The sequence below is a fragment of the Rutidosis leptorrhynchoides genome, chromosome 5 (genome assembly GCF_046630445.1).
Source record: "Rutidosis leptorrhynchoides isolate AG116_Rl617_1_P2 chromosome 5, CSIRO_AGI_Rlap_v1, whole genome shotgun sequence".
NCBI lineage: Eukaryota > Viridiplantae > Streptophyta > Magnoliopsida > Asterales > Asteraceae > Rutidosis > Rutidosis leptorrhynchoides.
In genome coordinates, this window is record NC_092337.1 from 308,886,764 (window position 1) to 308,904,435 (window position 17,672).

General features: G+C 35.3%; 1 long non-coding RNA gene and 1 other non-coding gene across 2 annotated transcripts; one reads left to right on the forward strand and one right to left on the reverse strand.

The window, feature by feature from the left end:
• Positions 1–542: 542 nt before the first annotated feature.
• LOC139851057 (small nucleolar RNA R71) lies at positions 543–649 on the reverse strand. Its single transcript, XR_011760420.1, has one exon. It is a non-coding gene; the product is annotated as a small nucleolar RNA R71 (small nucleolar RNA).
• A 13,232-nt stretch (positions 650–13,881) lies between these two features.
• Positions 13,882–17,444, forward strand: LOC139850364 (uncharacterized). Its single transcript, XR_011760008.1, has 3 exons — positions 13,882–14,261; positions 14,531–15,239; positions 15,593–17,444. It is a non-coding gene; the product is annotated as an uncharacterized lncRNA (long non-coding RNA).
• Positions 17,445–17,672: the final 228 nt, after the last annotated feature.

The following is a 17,672-nucleotide window of genomic DNA, read 5'->3' on the forward strand; positions in this document are numbered from 1 at the left end:
CCCGACTTCACAATTGAGAACCCGGAGGATATTCAAGGACAATTCCAAGATCTAGAACCACTAATCATTCCTCCTGAACCACAAATCATTCAACCAGAGGTTGTCGAGGAATAAACCATTAAATCAGAATCCTCTAGTAATTCGGATTTAATAATTTCAAATATGGAAATAACGGAACCTCTAAGTATGGAAGATCGAATGAGAGCTACACGCACTGGCCAAGGACATGCCATTACGCGACCAGACATTAATGCGCGAGATTATGAAATCAAATGACAAATCCTACACATGGTAACTAATCAATGCCAATATAGTGGTACGCCAAAAGAAGATCCAAACAAACATCTTCGAACCTTTAATAGGATTTGTACTCTATTCAAAATCAGAGAAGTTGAGGATGAACAGATCTATCTCATGTTGTTTCCCTGGACTTTAAAGGGAGAAGATATCGGTTAGAATCATTACCCGAAGGAGCGATTGACACATGAGATGTCTTAGTTGAAAATTTTCTTAAAAGATTCTTTCCACCATCTAAAGCCGTGAGACTTCAAGGAGAAATTGTTACGTTCGCGCAAAAGCCAAATGAAACATTATATGAGGCATGGAAAAGATTCGGAAAGTTGTTGAGAGGATGTCCTCAGCACGGTTTAGACACTTATCAAATAGTACAAATATTCTACCAAGGTGTCGACGTTGCTACATGAAAAGACATCGACACGGCAGCTGGTGGTTCCATTATGAAGAAAACCGCAACCGAAGCTCACAAGATTATTGATAACACAGCATCCCAATCACATGAGTGGCACCAAGGAAAAGATATTTTTCGTTCATCTAAAGCGGCTAGAGCCGATTCTAGCCATGACTTTGATTCTGTTTCCGCAAAAATAGATGCTTTCGAGAGACGAATGGAAAAGATGAATAAAGATATTCACGCAATACGAATCAATTGTGAGCAATGCGATGGACCACACTTAATGAAAGATTGTCACATTGAACAAACCATGGAACAACGTGAAAATGTTTTCTACATGAACCAAAGGCCGGGAAATAATTATCAAAATAATTATCAACCGCCAAGGCCAAACTTCAATCGAAATCAAAACATTCTTTACAATCCAAATGGACCCAACAATAACTCATATAACCAACAAGGTCCGAATAACCAACCAACTCAAAACAACACTTTCAATCAACAAAGACCTAGCTTGTATAAACCACCACAACAAACCGAAGAGAAAAAGCCAAATCTGGAAGAAATGATGGTAAAGCTAATGGAATCTCAAACATAATTTATTACATCTCAAACCCAAACGAATGAGAGGTTTGATCAGTCATTAAAAACTCAACAAGCTTCCATTTTGAATCTAGAAAAACACGTAGGTACTCTTGCTAGCATGATGAGTGAGAGGGAACACGGAAAGCTACTGAGTAATACTGAAGTAAATTCTCGGAATGAGAATGTTAATATGGTGTCAAAAATTTCTGAAAAACCATCATCAAAAGATGGGAAGGTTTTCGATGTGAGTAATAATGAAGAACTTACAACACCACCACCACCCGAGTATGTAAAGCCAGTGGTGGCACCCTACAGACCACCCATCCCGTTTCCAAGAAAAGAAGTTGGGTATGAGCAAGTGATAGGTAATAAAGTTTGTGATACCTTTGGAAAGAAGAAGAAGAATAAGAAAGTGCAAGAAACAAAAACCGTAAAGATAAACCCGATGAAGACAGTTCCACCAAAACCTCCACCCAGGTTAGGTGATCCGGGTGAATTTATTATTCCTTGTCTACTTAGTGATTGTGTCATGTATGATGCACTAGCAGATTTAGGTGCGAGTATAAGTGTTATGCCTCTTTCATTATATAAGAGATTAGGTGTAGGTGAGTTAAGTCCAACGGAAATGAGTGTTCGACTCTTTGATCAAACCATTAAGCACCCAGTTGGAATTGCTGACAACCTACCCGTTTAAGTAGGTAATTTAACCTTCCTAGTCGAATTTATTGTCATTGACATAGAAGAGGACTCAAACATTCCTCTAATTTTAGGTCGACCATTCTTAGCGTCCACCGGAGCGTTATTTGATGTAAGAAAGGGTAGAATGACACTTAGTGATGGTGATAAATCAGTCACCTTTGTGATTCGAAAGTCTAAATCTCCACCAACCAAAACCGTTGAACCAATAAAAACGATCGATGAGAAGCATATTGTTTTACCAACTCCAACGGTAGTGCTTAGCAATAATAAAACGCCTAAGTGTGGGGAAAATGAAGTAATACCTAATGATGACCTTATAACAAAGAATCCCATTGTTAATACCAAATTAAATGACCCCGTTATAAACAGTTCAATGAAGAAACTTATTAAACGGATTCACGATGCTAGAACCAAGGGGAACTTTAAGTTATGTAACCGGTTAGTATCCAATCTATCGCCTAAAGAAAAGGCGAAACTAGTTGAATTTGTGGATATTACACAAGAATCCGACCAATGGCTTAAAGCAAAAGTCACAGATATGCAAGTTGATTATGGTCCAAGAGAAATTGACAATGAAGTTAACCACAATTTCGACACCAAACTACCTAAGTGTGGGGAGATTCAAATGTTCTAAAAAAAAATAATGTCTAGAGTTAGTTGTTCTGTTCTCGTGTAGTTCCGAGAATAGAATCCGATTGGTCTTTTCCACTAGCAGACACTAAAGAACTAGTTTTCTCCCCCCATTCTGATTTTTTTTTTTTGTAGGTTTTATATGAAATTAATATGCTTTTTAAATTTAAGTTTTGTGTGAATTTAAAAACAAAATTTACTTTATTTCATTAAGTTTAAAAAACGATTTCTAAAATTCGTCGTGAGTTAAACACTAGGTCATAGAACCGAAATTGCTTTACCCAAGGACGGGGCGAAAAATTTTGTTATCATTATTTTAATACTATTGATTTAAAGTATGCCAAAAATATTATATGAATGTGGGATAATATACCCAACTTCAAAAATATGTATATATATATATATATATATATATATATATATATATATATATATGTTTGTATTTTATGTTATATACAAAACAGGGTAAAACAGCACACTTTCAAAGACTGGCATTAAGTTCAGCAAAAGCTACTAATTTTAACGACAAGACGTAAAATATCAAATGTGATATAAAAAAATTTTCTACACTAATCACCCTCATGAATTTAAATTTTTACTGATTTCTTGCAAATGAGGGCATTGCAAGATCTCAAGTGTGGGGAAAGGTTATAAATTCTCTCGGGTTTACACTTGGTTTAATTGCCAAATTTTGTGAAAATTTGAAAAATTTTCAACTAAATGAATTGAAAATCATGTTTATACATATTTATGAAGGATAAAACTAGGTGATAATACCGAAATTATTGTTACCTCGAAAAAGACATAAATTGAGAAACAACCCAAAACGCTTGAATTCATTTAAAATAGAATAGAAGAGAATAAAAAGGCAAAGAAAGAAATAAAATAAAAGCTAAGTGTGGGAAGAATTTACCAAGTTCTTCAAAATATATATCACATATTTGTACAAGATTATTGCAGGTACTTTTGCTTTGGACTAAACTAATCAATTTTACCCGATTTACTGGAATATATTTGAAAGAAAAAATGGATCTACACGATGAATCAATTTCATCATTAAAAGGGAGAAAAGTCTTCCGAAAAAGACATGCGCTTCTTGATTTAGGTCAGGAAGTTGTCGTCCAGACCAGCTGTAGGTTGACGAAAAATCTAGAAAAGTCATCTCTAAAATCAGCAGGAAATCCACGGACCTCAGCATCAAATAGGGTCGCAAAGTGGTCAGACTTATCCTAATCATGAGAGGATCTGTCTCGTAAAATGGGGAGGGCGCCGTGCAAATTAGCTTGATAAGACTTATGAATCAGACCCCCAGAAAAGGATAATCTACTAAAAGATTAAAAATCAGCCTTTAAGCATGATATTACTCAATCCTTGAGATTGACCTTAAAGATTGAGAATTACAAACTCAAGGAATTCAATGATATCTAAACTCGAGCTTGAATGAGAAAATATTTTGATCAAATTAAAACCGATTTATTTTCTGAAAACCTATTTTCAATGCGTTCATTACCATTGAACGTAAAATCCTGAGAATTCACCTGGAATTCATTAGGTCACCTAAACCAAATCGGGTGTCAACCGTAAGAACGGTGGTTGCATAGCATGGTCGAAGACAGGACCTTGTGCCAGACCGAAAAATTATAGGGTGATCTTTACTATTTCTCCTACAAAAGATAGTAATTGCATCCGACACGTTTTTGACCACAATTATCTGCATGTCATGAGACATTGCCTTAACAGTTGCTTGTTCATCGCTTTCCTTTACAACCGAATGGTAGTTTATCGAAAGGTAATATACGGAGCAAGTATACTGGTCGTGTTGCTTTCCTAATACAAGGTTAGCAAGTGGGTGACACAAAACCATAAGTTTGAGCTAAAATTTTAAAATATGAAACCCACAAAAACAATTTACGAACACCGGTGAAGGGTTATTCCGGAAAACTTGTCTAGGGTAAAATCTAGCTTAAATTTTCAAAAGATCAAATGTTTTCATAAAGATCCAATTTCCTTAAGGATCTAAATTTTCATAGGCACGTAGGACTTTAAACCGCCTTTCAAATGTGCACTTTGCTTTGGAAACCGAAAGTAAATCCGCTATTTGATTGCAAGTGTCGTTGATCTGAACCCGAGGCAACTGTGGATGGCACACCCACCTTTAACCATGGTTCTATTGTTACTATCATTGTTTATACCCCCGTATCAAAATCACTGATGTATAAAGTGTGAGAATAAAAAAGTGATTCGAGTGAAGTGTGATTTTATTTCAAGTTCTGTATTGCTTGAGGACAAGCAGTGTTCAAGTGTGGGGATATTTGATAGTGCCCTAGATGAACATATATTTAGTATCAATATCCTTTCAATATGTAAAGCTTTTAGTTACAATTGTTCTATTTTTTATGTAATAATCGTTTAAATAAATAAGTGCGAAGATAAAAGACGGAATCGACGATTTGAAGGCGAAAATGACCAAAAAACTCAAATGTACAAGATACAATCCAAGTGGTTCAATTTATTGATGAATAACATCTAAAAATGACAAAAGTACAAATTGCGAAACGCAAAGTACAAGATATCTAAGCATACGAAAAGGCGTTTGAAAATTCGGAACCGAGACATGAACCGAGCATCAACGCGCGAGTCAATGGAGCTAAAATTACAAGTCAACTATGAACAAGAATATAATATAATATATATATATATATATATATATATATATATATATATATATATATATATATATATATATATATATTATTAATTATGTCGACAAGCAAATGGCCAAAAATTGGTGAGTTGGAATCAGGACCTCCACGATCGCGGAGCTGCAAAGGGTAAAACCTCCACGATAGCGGAGCTGCAAAAATCAGATTTGGCCTATAAAAGGCACGAGCATTCTGCCGAGTTAGATACCTCTGATCTATCTATCTCTCTCAATTTATATATATATATTTATATTATAATTTTAATTTAAGATTAATAATAAATTATGGTTTAGTTAGGTTATTGTAAGAAATGTTTTACAGGTTTTTAAGTCGGAACTATGTCCGTGTAACGCTACGCGATAAATAATCACTATAAGCTATGTTCTTCCTTTTTAAATTAATGTCTCATAACTAAGTTATTATTATGCTTATTTGAGCCGAAGTAATCGTGATGTTAGACTAAATATTAAGATGGGGTTATTGGATTTTGTACCATAATTCGGGTTTGGACAAAAGACCGACACTTGTGGATATTGGACTATGAACTATTAATAGATGTGGGGTATTGTCTAATCGAATGACAACTCATTGGAATCTGTCAAACCTATCTTCAAATTAGTTAATCAAATAGTTATTAAATGATTATGCATGTCCTATTTAGTGACGTTTATACGACATCTTTTACGATTATTTAATTAATTATTCGGGTTGGGTAATAGATTATTCAAACTGATCAAGTGGGTAAATTAATGTTCATATCTTATTAAAACAGGGGTGGATTACATACAAGGGTAATTGGTGTAATTGTTAACAAAGTATTAAAACTTTGGATTACACGCAGTCGATAACCTGGTGTAATTATTAACAAAGTATTAAAACCTTGTTACAGTTTAAATCCTTAATTAGTTGGAATATTTGACTTCGGGTATAAGGGTAATTTGACGAGGACACTCGCACTTTATATTTATAACTGATGGACTATTATGGACAAAAACCAGATAGACGTATCAAATAAACCAGGACAAAGGACAATTAACTCAGAGTAATAAATTAAAATCAAAACGTCAAACATCATGATTATGGAAGTTTAAATAAGCATAATTATTTTATTTCATATCCCATCGTACTTTTATTTATTATCATTTTATTTCTTATCGCAATTTTAATTATCGCAACTTTAAATATTATTATTTTTTTATGCACTTTAATTATCGTCATTTATCTTTTCGCTTTATTAAAAATCGTCAAACCAGTCATTAAACGGTAAAACCCCCCTTTTATATATTATTATTAGTATATATAATTATATTTTTTATAAATATAGTTGTATAAAAATATAGTACGTAATCAACTAGCTCCATGTGGAACGAACCGGACTTACTAAAAACTACACTACTCTACGATTAGGTACACTGCATATAGTGTTGTAGCAGAGTTTAGGTATATCCCATTCTATAAATAAATAAATAACTTGTGTAAAATTGTATCATATTTCATCGTATTTCGTAATAAAATAATAACTATTTCGTACACCTCCGCTTCACACATCAGTTAGCCTTTAATTTTATGAATCCTTAGTGCACAATAATGTTTAGGCGACAGTGTCGACCATATATCATTCAGGCGGTATAACCGACCATATATCACTTAGGCAGCATAGCCGACCATATAACAAGAATAACACAAGTGCACTAAGAACTTAAACACGGACTAAGGCTTAACCAGGAAAATTAACAAAGAACACTTATATTAATACAAAATACAATTACAATATTACTTACTTATAAGTTTTCTCTTCTAACTCACACTCTTCTTACTTCCTCACCTTACTTCACACCTTACACAAATGAACCCACCACCTATATTTATACTACTCCATGGAAGTTTCTAGAAACTAGATATTTCCATGGATATATAAATATCTAGATATTTTTATACATATAAAGATATTTCTTACACATATAAATATCTAGATTTTTCTATACATTTTAATATCTAGATATTTTTCATATACATATTAATATCTAGATATTTTACTCATATACATTTACTAATTCCATATTATTCTAAATTTGCATTGTATTTTAATAGGCCCAAAGGGGTTTGGCTGTGAATTTTTTTTTTTTTTGAAAGATCAAATAACTTTTATTAAAAATAAGAAGGATACAAAGAAGCTCTAGGAGCTATACAGCGAGAATACAAAGCCACGAAGATACAAAAGAACAATAAACTGTAGAACTATACAAGGTTAAAAACTAATCAAAGGCTAAGGATAAATCAACTCGACGGGGGCAGGAAAAAACTCAAATCCTCAAGACGTAGCCGTGTAAGAACTACTTGAAGGTTTGGCTGTTATAGAGATAAGTTGATTAATGAACTAATTACCTTTATATACTAATAGCCACCTAAAACCTTGTCATTTATAGATTTTATTATATTGCTAAAATGATAACATCATAAATAATAAATTTTCCTTCATATAAAAAAAATTAAAAAGAAATTAAAAAAATTTAAGAACATGATGTCATTAACATAAACTTTATTAAATAAAAATTTAAATAGTATTACTCCGTACCGTATAAATTACAGTACCTCCTTTCTCTCAAATCAAAATAAACCCTAAAAAAACTCAAATAACCTGCGATTTACACCCACATAGGTAAACCACTAAACCCTAAAATGGTTTTCTTTCAATAATTCCATTCTTCCATTCTTCCATTCCTCCTTTGGTTGCAGATCCAACATGAAACGCTTCATTATTGTGATTTCTTATATACCAGGTTTCTTTTCTACTCCGTATTTCAGTGCTTGAACGTTTTCTTCTTTTTTGCTTATCTATCTTTTTTCTTTATATTCAGATTTAAAGAGGATTAATTATTTGTAGGATGAGTTTAATTGTAGATATAAACTTATTTTTACTGTAGTATTGCTGCTCGACTTTGGTTCTCAGTTCATTGAAAAATTACACTCATGTAATAAATAATTTGAAATAGTGATGTGCAGGTGTGATAAGTTTAGATATTTCATATAAATACAGAGATATAAGCTTATTATATAAATGTCACTTTATGCTAGACTTGATGTATTTTGACTCATTCATTAGCAAGTGGGTCAAATAATTCAATTATAATATTGCCTATTTCAAGTGATGTTTCGAATGCTTACTTATGTCAACTAGCATATCCATACTTCATGTCTCTGTTATTTGTACTTTTGGGTTGATTTATTACTTTATCTTCGTGATTATGATATTTGTTCGTAATTGCAAGCTTTGTAACGGATATGCTACATGATTATCTTTTGTTAGTTTTGCTACAGGAAATGAATAAGACACAATGATAAACTTAGCAAGGACATGAAGAAGGAGGTTTGAGCCAAAACTTATTTATTGTTTTCAATCATGTTTACAACACGTTATGCTTCCATTACACTAAATTATGTACAAAATGTAATCTACATATATTTTTTTATGACATCGGTTGTGTACCACATGATCACAATCAAATTATATATGTTGAAGTAGGTGCTTTGTGATGGTTTCCAGTGGTTTCCAGCCGTCATCTAGATGGCTCTGTTCCAGCTGCCATCTAGATGTTCAACGTTTCCAGCTTTGAACAACTCATACGGAAGTAGCAAACTTGAACACGATGACGGCCGCCAACCTTCTCCGTTCACACCATTCCACCGCCATAGAATTTTTACTATAAATAGAGGTGCAAACCTCAGTTGTAAATTATCCTAAATCACTCAGAGAAGTGTAATCACAACCTAGAGAGTGTGTGTGAGTTTTGAGAGTTTTTTTGTAAGAGTTTTGTAATACTCTGTAAATCTATTCTTGTGAGTAATAGAGTTGTTTTTCTCTCAAATTTATATCTCCCAACGTCCAGGCGATCCCATCTTCCTAACAAGTGGTATCAAGAGCTTGGTTAGAGACGTTGGTCGAGTTTTGGGTTTTCTGAAGTTTTCTTAAAATTCAATTTTGAGTGTACCATTGGATTCGTCTCGTCGAACCGAGTCCAACGCAAAAAACGGTGACTTAAACGGAGTTATAACGAGCCCAGAAAACGCGGTCAAAGTTTGGTCAACTCGCCGGAATCTCGCCGGAGAAGACGACCGGTGCCGGTACTGTAGCGGTACTGTAGCAATTCACTGTAGCAGTTGGCGGCACTGTAGCAAGTCACTGTAGCGGTACTGTAGCAATTCACTGTAGCAGAAAAGTCATATGAAGAAGAACTGCTATAGATTAAAAGAGGAACAAGGTCAAAGCAGTTCACAGCCGAAGAATAAGGGTGGAGAAACATTAGTTGCTATCACAGGTGATGTAGCTTATTGTTCAACCCATGATGAGACATGCCTTCACGTCTCACGAGAAGACACAGAATGGGTGGTAGATACTGCAGCTTCCTACCACGTGACTCCATACAAAGAATACTTCACAACATACAAAGCTGGTGACTTTGGAGCTGTGAAGATGGGAAATTCCAGTTCCGCTGAGATTGTCGGAATTGGTGATGTCAAGATAAAGACAAGTTCCGGGAGCACAATCACTCTGAAGGATGTCCGCCATGTGCCAGATCTTCGGCTGAATCTACTTTCCGGAGTAGCTCTCGATAAACAGGGCTATGATAGTCATTTCAGTAGAGGCACATGGAAATTGTCAAGAGGCGCTATGATAGTCGCTCGAGGACACATTTGTGGCACACTGTACAAGACTCATGTGAAGATCTGCACAGACAGCATTAATGTTGCAGAAAAGGAGGCTTCACAAATTTTATGGCACCAGAGACTCGGTCACATGAGTGAGAAAGGGTTGTCTAACCTAATAAAGAAGGAGCTTATCAATGTAGACAAGGACGCTGCACTAGATCCTTGCAAACATTGTCTGTTTGGTAAGCAGCATAGAGTCTCGTTTAATTCCTCTTCAACGACAAAATCAGAGTTACTCAGTCTGGTACACTCTGATGTTTGCGGTCCCTTGGAGGTTGAATCAATGGCGGCAATCGATACTTTCTGAAGTTTATCGATGATACTTCTCGAAAGGTGTGGGTATATTTCTTACGGACGAAGGACCAGGTGTTTGATTACTTCAAACAGTTCCATGTCATGGTAGAACGTGAGACAGGAAAGAAGTTAAAGTGTCTTCGATCCGACAACGGCGGTGAATACTCTTCCAGACAGTTCGATGCCTATTGCAGATCATATGGCATCCGACATGAGAAGACGGTCCCACGTACCCCTCAACATAATAGTATAGCAGAAAGAATGAACCGAACAATCATGGAACGTGTTCGGAGCATGCTCAGTATGGCTAAGCTGCCAAAGCCATTCTGGGGAGAAGCAGTCAGAGCCGCTTGTTATTTGATCAAACGATCTCCATCAGTACCACTGAATTTTGAAGTTCCGGAGAAACTTTGGTCTGGAAAGGATCCATCATACTCTCACTTAAGAGTATTTGGATGTTTGGCGTACGCACATGTATCCAAGGAGCTCAGGCAGAAGCTGGATGCAAGGACCACTCCATGCATATTCATAGGCTATGGAGATGAAGAATTTGGATACAGATTATGGGATCCAAAGGAGAAAAAGGTGATCAGAAGTAGGGATGTGGTGTTCCATGAAAGCCAGACAATAGAAGATATTGAAAAGCCCACAATATCTCAGAAGTCAAATGTTGCTGCTCAGGTGCCAGAGGCAACAACGGAATCATTCATGAGAAATGAATTTTCAGTGCAAGAAGAAATGCCAGAAGTAGAAGATAATGAGGAAAATGACGGTGCTGAGCAGGGGGAGCCACAACCCCATCTGCCAGACGTTCCAGCACCATCACAAGGTCAAGATGATGGTGGATCTCCTCAGAATGTTCCAGAAGTTCGTAGATCTGAACGAGGTCGGATTCCATCGAGTAGATATCCAGAATCCGAGTACCTTCTACTTACTGAAGATGGAGAACCGGAGAGTTTTCATGAAGCAGTAACTCATAAGGATAAAGAAAAATGGTTGCTCGCAATGCAGGATGAGATGGATTCTCTGCAGAAAAATCAAACTTATGAGATTGTAGAACTTCCACGCGGGAAGAAGGCACTGAAAAATAAATGGATGTTCAAGCTGAAAAAGGATGGTAGTGAAAAAGTGGTGAAATACAAAGCACGACTTGTAGTCAAAGGATTCCAACAGAAGAAAGGGATTGATTTTGACGAGATATTTTCACCAGTAGTCAAGATGACTTCAATTAGAGTCATACTTGGATTGGTCGCAAGTATGAACTTGGAGCTTGAACAGATGGATGTAAAGACAGCTTTTCTTCATGGAGATTTACATGAAGAAATTTACATGGAGCAGTCGGAAGGTTTTGAGGTTTCAGGAGATAACCTCGTATGCAAGCTGAAGAAAAGTTTGTATGGTTTGAAGCAGGCACCTAGGCAGTGGTACAAGAAGTTTGACTCGTGCATGGTGAGTCACGGGTACAAGAAAACTGCAGCAGATGAGTGTGTCTACATTCAGAAGTTTTCTGAAGGAGATTTCGTTGCTCTTCTACTATATGTAGACGATATTTTGATCGTAGGGAAAGACGCAACGAAGATCAACCAGCTGAAGAAGGAACTCTCTAAGTCTTTTGACATGAAAGACTTAGGACAGGCTCAACAGATTTTGGGAATGCAAATAACCCGAGACAGGAAGAATAAAAGGTTATGGCTATCTCAAGAGAAGTATATTGAACGAGTGCTTTCACGTTTCAATATGAACAATGCCAAACCTGTTAGCATTCCATTAGCCAACCATTTCAAGTTAAGCAAGAGTTCTTGTCCCTCATCCAAGGAAGAGATCGGGGAGATGTCTTCAGTACCATATTCTTCAGCAGTTGGAAGTTTGATGTATGCAATGGTGTGTACAAGGCCCGATATTGCTCACGCAGTGGGAACAGTGAGTCGTTTTCTCTCGAACCCCGGGAAAGAGCATTGGAATGCGGTAAAATGGATTCTCAGATATCTTAAGGGTACAACGAATCTATGTCTTTGTTACGGGGGAGCTGATCTAATCTTGGAAGGCTATACAGATGCGGATATGGCCGGAGATCCTGATAGTAGGAAATCTACTTCAGGATTCATTTACACTTTTGCAGGGGGAGCTGTTTCATGGCAGTCAAGACTACAGAGGTGTGTTGCATTATCCACAACTGAAGCAGAGTATATTGCTGCCGCAGAAGCTGGAAAAGAAATGTTGTGGTTAAAGCGTTATCTTCAAGAATTTGGAATCAAGCAAAAGGAGTACAAGGTATATTGTGACAGTCAAAGTGCTATAGATTTGAGCAAGAACTCCATGTACCATTCTCGTACAAAACATATTGATATTCGCTATCATTGGATACGCGAGGTAATTGATCGACAACTGTTGAGACTAGTGAAGATCCATACAAAGGAGAATCCTGCGGATATGTTAACAAAGGTGGTGACTCGAGAAAAGTTGAAGTTATGCAGAGACATAACTGGAATGTTCGTGGATTCGGCTGGAGGGGGAGAATTGATGGTTTCCAGTGGTTTCCAGCCGTCATCTAGATGGCTCTGTTCCAGCTGCCATCTAGATGTTCAACGTTTCCAGCTTTGAACAACTCATACGGAAGTAGCAAACTTGAACACGATGACGGCCGCCAACCTTCTCCGTTCACACCATTCCACCGCCATAAAATTTTTACTATAAATAGAGGTGCAAACCTCAGTTGTAAATTATCCTAAATCACTCAGAGAAGTGTAATCACAACCTAGAGAGTGTGTGTGAGTTTTGAGAGTTTTTTTGTAAGAGTTTTGTAATACTCTGTAAATCTATTCTTGTGAGTAATAGAGTTGTTTTTCTCTCAAATTTATATCTCCCAACGTCCAGGCGATCCCATCTTCCTAACACTTTGTCTGTGACCGTGAGTGAGATTTGAAAGAATTTAGAATGGATTCATGTATTCAACTTGGTTTAATAATGGGTCTGAAGGATCAAGAGTGGTGAAAATGATTTTGAAGTGATAGTTTGACTACATAGTATCATACTGTTGAATATCCTAATGTTTAATAGTGTTCATAATCTTATCGTTCCGTCCGATTATGGTTATCGTTTACTCTAACGTCCGTTAAATTAAGTCACTATATGAATATGTTTTTTCAATTCGATTGCCATTTACGATATGGTGCTAATTGAGCAGGTTTGTTCAGTATTATTCAGTATTATCATTTTTGTTTTATAATAAACAGATTGTCACTATACATTTACAATATCATAAATAAATAAATAAACATTACTATAAATAAATAAACATTCAACAGTTTTTCTTTAATAAACCTATGATTTCACGGGTCTCTTTCCTAACTCCCTAAAACCAACATCTGCCCTTTAAAATCATCCTCCTTCCACACACCACTTCATCTCCTCTTCTCCCAAACCAAAATGCAGCAACCGCCATCATCCTAACTCAACCAACAATCACCAACTTCTTCATGCCTTCTTCTCTCAGCGCAAAGAAAAATACAGGGATGTCGCCTTCATCCCCAAATCAATTGACAAACTCAATCAACACCAATAGACACGGACAAACCGAGGCTTGAACTAAATTAAATCTCCCATCTTCTTGAAATAAAGTTTCTACGCCACTGCTATAACATTTAGGGTAAGATTTATGTTGTTACTAAATTAATTTTCAGTTAGGTATCATGAAACCTAACCGTAAGTTCTGGGGGAAAGTGACAATACAGGGTTTAGAAGATTTATACAAAGCTGTATGTATTTATATATTATTAGGTAAAAAAATGATTTTAGTTAATAAATTGGCTTTGTGTAACTGGGTTTTTTAGGGTTTTTGTTTTTTCAGTTACTCTCGCTCGCTGTGGTTTTTCCTCTGCAATGTAGTGACTAAATTGGGGCTTTTTGGTTACTTTTAAATAGGCTTTGCACCTTTAGTTGTTGCAGCAAACAAGGTATTTCTCATTAATTGTTGTTCTTTTTTCCTATTTTTGTTGTTCATCATGTTGTTATTATAACTTTGGTTATTGCTTATGTGATTGTTGATGACCATACACTGTTATTTTTATGTGTTTCCATTTTGGGTTGTCAAGGTCTATGCTTATTACTGATGTTGTGTTCTATAATGATATATGTGTTTATGGAGATCCTATGGCATATAGCATTGTTTTCTTGATATCATTTGTTGGCGTCTTTGAACTTGGCTGGTTTTTATCTCGAACAGGCTATCCGCCTCTGAAGTTATATGACCGAGGCAAAGTACAAAATAACCTGTGATGATAACATGTGTGACATGGGGATCAAGCAATGAGATAAAAATTGATCTGTATCCTGGCGGGGCAACTAAAAAGGTGCAGGCATGGTGGTTCAGTCCCTCTTATTTGATTTCATACACATGTCTGACCCTTTTGTTTGTAAATGATTGAGAAAACAATATTGTGTGCTTTGCCAAGATTGTATATGAAGATTGTAACAACTCCAAATAAGAATGAATCAGGTTTCTATAAATATATATATTTTTTAAATAGGCTGTGATGATGAACATGTGAGAGTTGGATCGAGCTAGGAGAAAAATGAATTTGCATCTTGGCGTGGCAACTTCCAAGTTGCAGCCATGGCGATTCATAATCTCTTGGCTGATTTTACAAAAACTTCTGAGCCTCATTTCTACTTTTAATTCCTTAATAACTTTCTATCCATCAGCTGCTATAGAAACGCCTATCTAAATGATACCTGCAGGTGTGTTTATTATTTCATAATGAATTTTCCCCTACAAATTTTTGTATCAGCAAACTTTTTGTGCATTACAATTCAGTTGACTTGGAAACGTAGTGTGAAGCTATTTGTGGAAAGGTACTGGAAATCGCGTGCTTTAGTTTGTTTTGGATTCATTCGGTTGGCCCAGGATGTTGCTACTGTTGCCCCAACTCGAGGTATATCTACATTTGATCGATCAATATATATATATATATATATATATATATATATATATATATATATATATATATATATGGTTAAAGATAATAAAAAGCTAAAAATATATTGTTTTAAAATAGGACGTATCTACATTCATATATCGCACTAATCAATTAATGTTAAATAATGTGGTTCAATGAAAAATGAAAATAGAAATAGTATTTTCCCATACTCTGTCTATGATGCTTTCTATTATCTATAAGTAGTTTCGCATTTTTTTCAGTTGTTAACTTTCTAAGAGGAGTGAATTAGAGAAGGGCATCACTGCAAATATTGTTTACTTCACTAATGACGAATTGTATTTGTGTAGGTAATAGAGTTCCACAAGCTTACAAAAGAGACATTATACTATATCCAACCAACTACAAAGTGGCAACCTGCATCTAAAATATTGCATCTGATATGTAAAACAAAGTGGAAGGTATCAAAATTATGTATTTTTAGTTAACTTGTATTTTTTCTATCATTAGTTGTGGACAATAGTTTTTGATGACATAATGTCAACTAGAAGAAGACCAAAAAAAAGATAACAACAACAGTGTTGTTTGTTTATGGTGATCGATTAGGTATTATCGATATAGGTTTCCCCATACTTAAGCTACCAATGTTACCTGAGTTACTTTATTGTTGTTTTATAATGTTGTTCCTTTATGAGTTTGAGAGCATAGTAGTCGATTGTATTAGGCTATAACAGCCTAATGACAACTTCAGAACGTCAAATAAAGTCATCTCGGAATCAAAAGGCTTATTTTGGTCTTGCTGGTGAACTTGGTGTTGGTTTGGGAATGGCTGTTATGTATTCAAAACAAATTGCTGCTAGAAACATGCTACGAGATCGTAATCGTACAGAGTCTTTCGTGTCGTTTCCTTACTTTTCTACTGTTAGTAATCCTGGGGTTGAGGACACTACAGCGACTGCGGTTCCCTGATCAAGTGCAGTCCCACGCATCTGTTGTAATCCAGCTGCTAATTCTGGTAATGCTTCCTCTTTATTTTGTTTATCTTCTATAATGTCACTTTATTAGTGAGGTTATTCTTCCATTCTTTTATATAAGATATATAAATATATAATTTTTATTCTCCAAATAAAGAAAACCTAATTTCAATTTAACAAACTCAAATGAAAGTGGGTTATCACTGTAAATATTATACCTGTAGCTTATTGTTAATCTTACTTTTCTTATCGTGCACCATGAACAGGTTTAAGGATGTAATATGTGCACCATCATCATCATCATCATCATCATCATCATCATCATCATCATCATCATCATCATCATCATCATCATCATGACCCATGACCAATCATGACCCATGATCATCAACAACAATAAAAATACTAACCATATCTTAATTGGCTTGCTATCTGTTTGATATTAATGAAATAACCAGGTACATTGATCCTAGAAAACAGCTCATCATCAACAAGCACAAGCCAGTATCAGTCTACCACACTAGCGAAACGAGTATCGAAACGATATTACGTAGAAAAAACATGCTTTCCAATAACCTCTATAGCTATAACAATGTACCACTTTCGGATGATTTCCTTTTGTGCTCTGTATTTAGTTCCTGCTAAAGAAATTATGATCTATATTTTGCATTATTCAGGATGATTTTATATTTATGTACCAAATATGAATTATGACCATTAGTATGGAGTTTGTATTTAGTATGCTTTACTAACAGGTAATTAATTATAAACGGGTATTAAGCAACGTCTATTCAAAGGCTACCGCCGCAGCGCGTGGTCAATAATTTTTCTAGTTATTATGAATGTGCATGTCAGGTTTGTGTCCTAATTTGTGAATCATAAGTTTTATTGTTTCATTATGTTCATCTGTAAATTTTATATTGTTCGTGTATACTTATCATGTTGTGGTTTAATATGTCGTGTTTATATTGTTTTAATATTCTAACATGTAAATTCATTTTATATTTAGATCTAAGTTGCAGAAGATAAAGTGGGAACTTGTTCTGCCTCTATTGCCAACAAAACCTACCAAAATAAAGAGGATGAAGTAGAAAGTTCTCCATACCAATTTATGCCTTAAAAATGCGGGTTTTGTTTAAGTGATGGACTTCAGACATCTGAGGATGTACCTACACATCAAGTTGACGTAAGATCTGCTGACTAGCTTTGTCATTTGTTTCAATTTATGCCCATTTTGAGCCAAAGTTTGAAACAACTATTACTTTGTCTTTCATTATATCAATACTAATCATTTTTTTAGAAGTATACCTTACTGTGAAGAATTCTAAATTGATATAACTGAGTTGGGTTATTTGTTTACGGGTCATCTTTTATGATCTATCTATTACAATATCAACGGCTTAATAAAAATATATGCTTTGATTCTAAACCTCTTATTTAAGTAAGCGATTAAAAA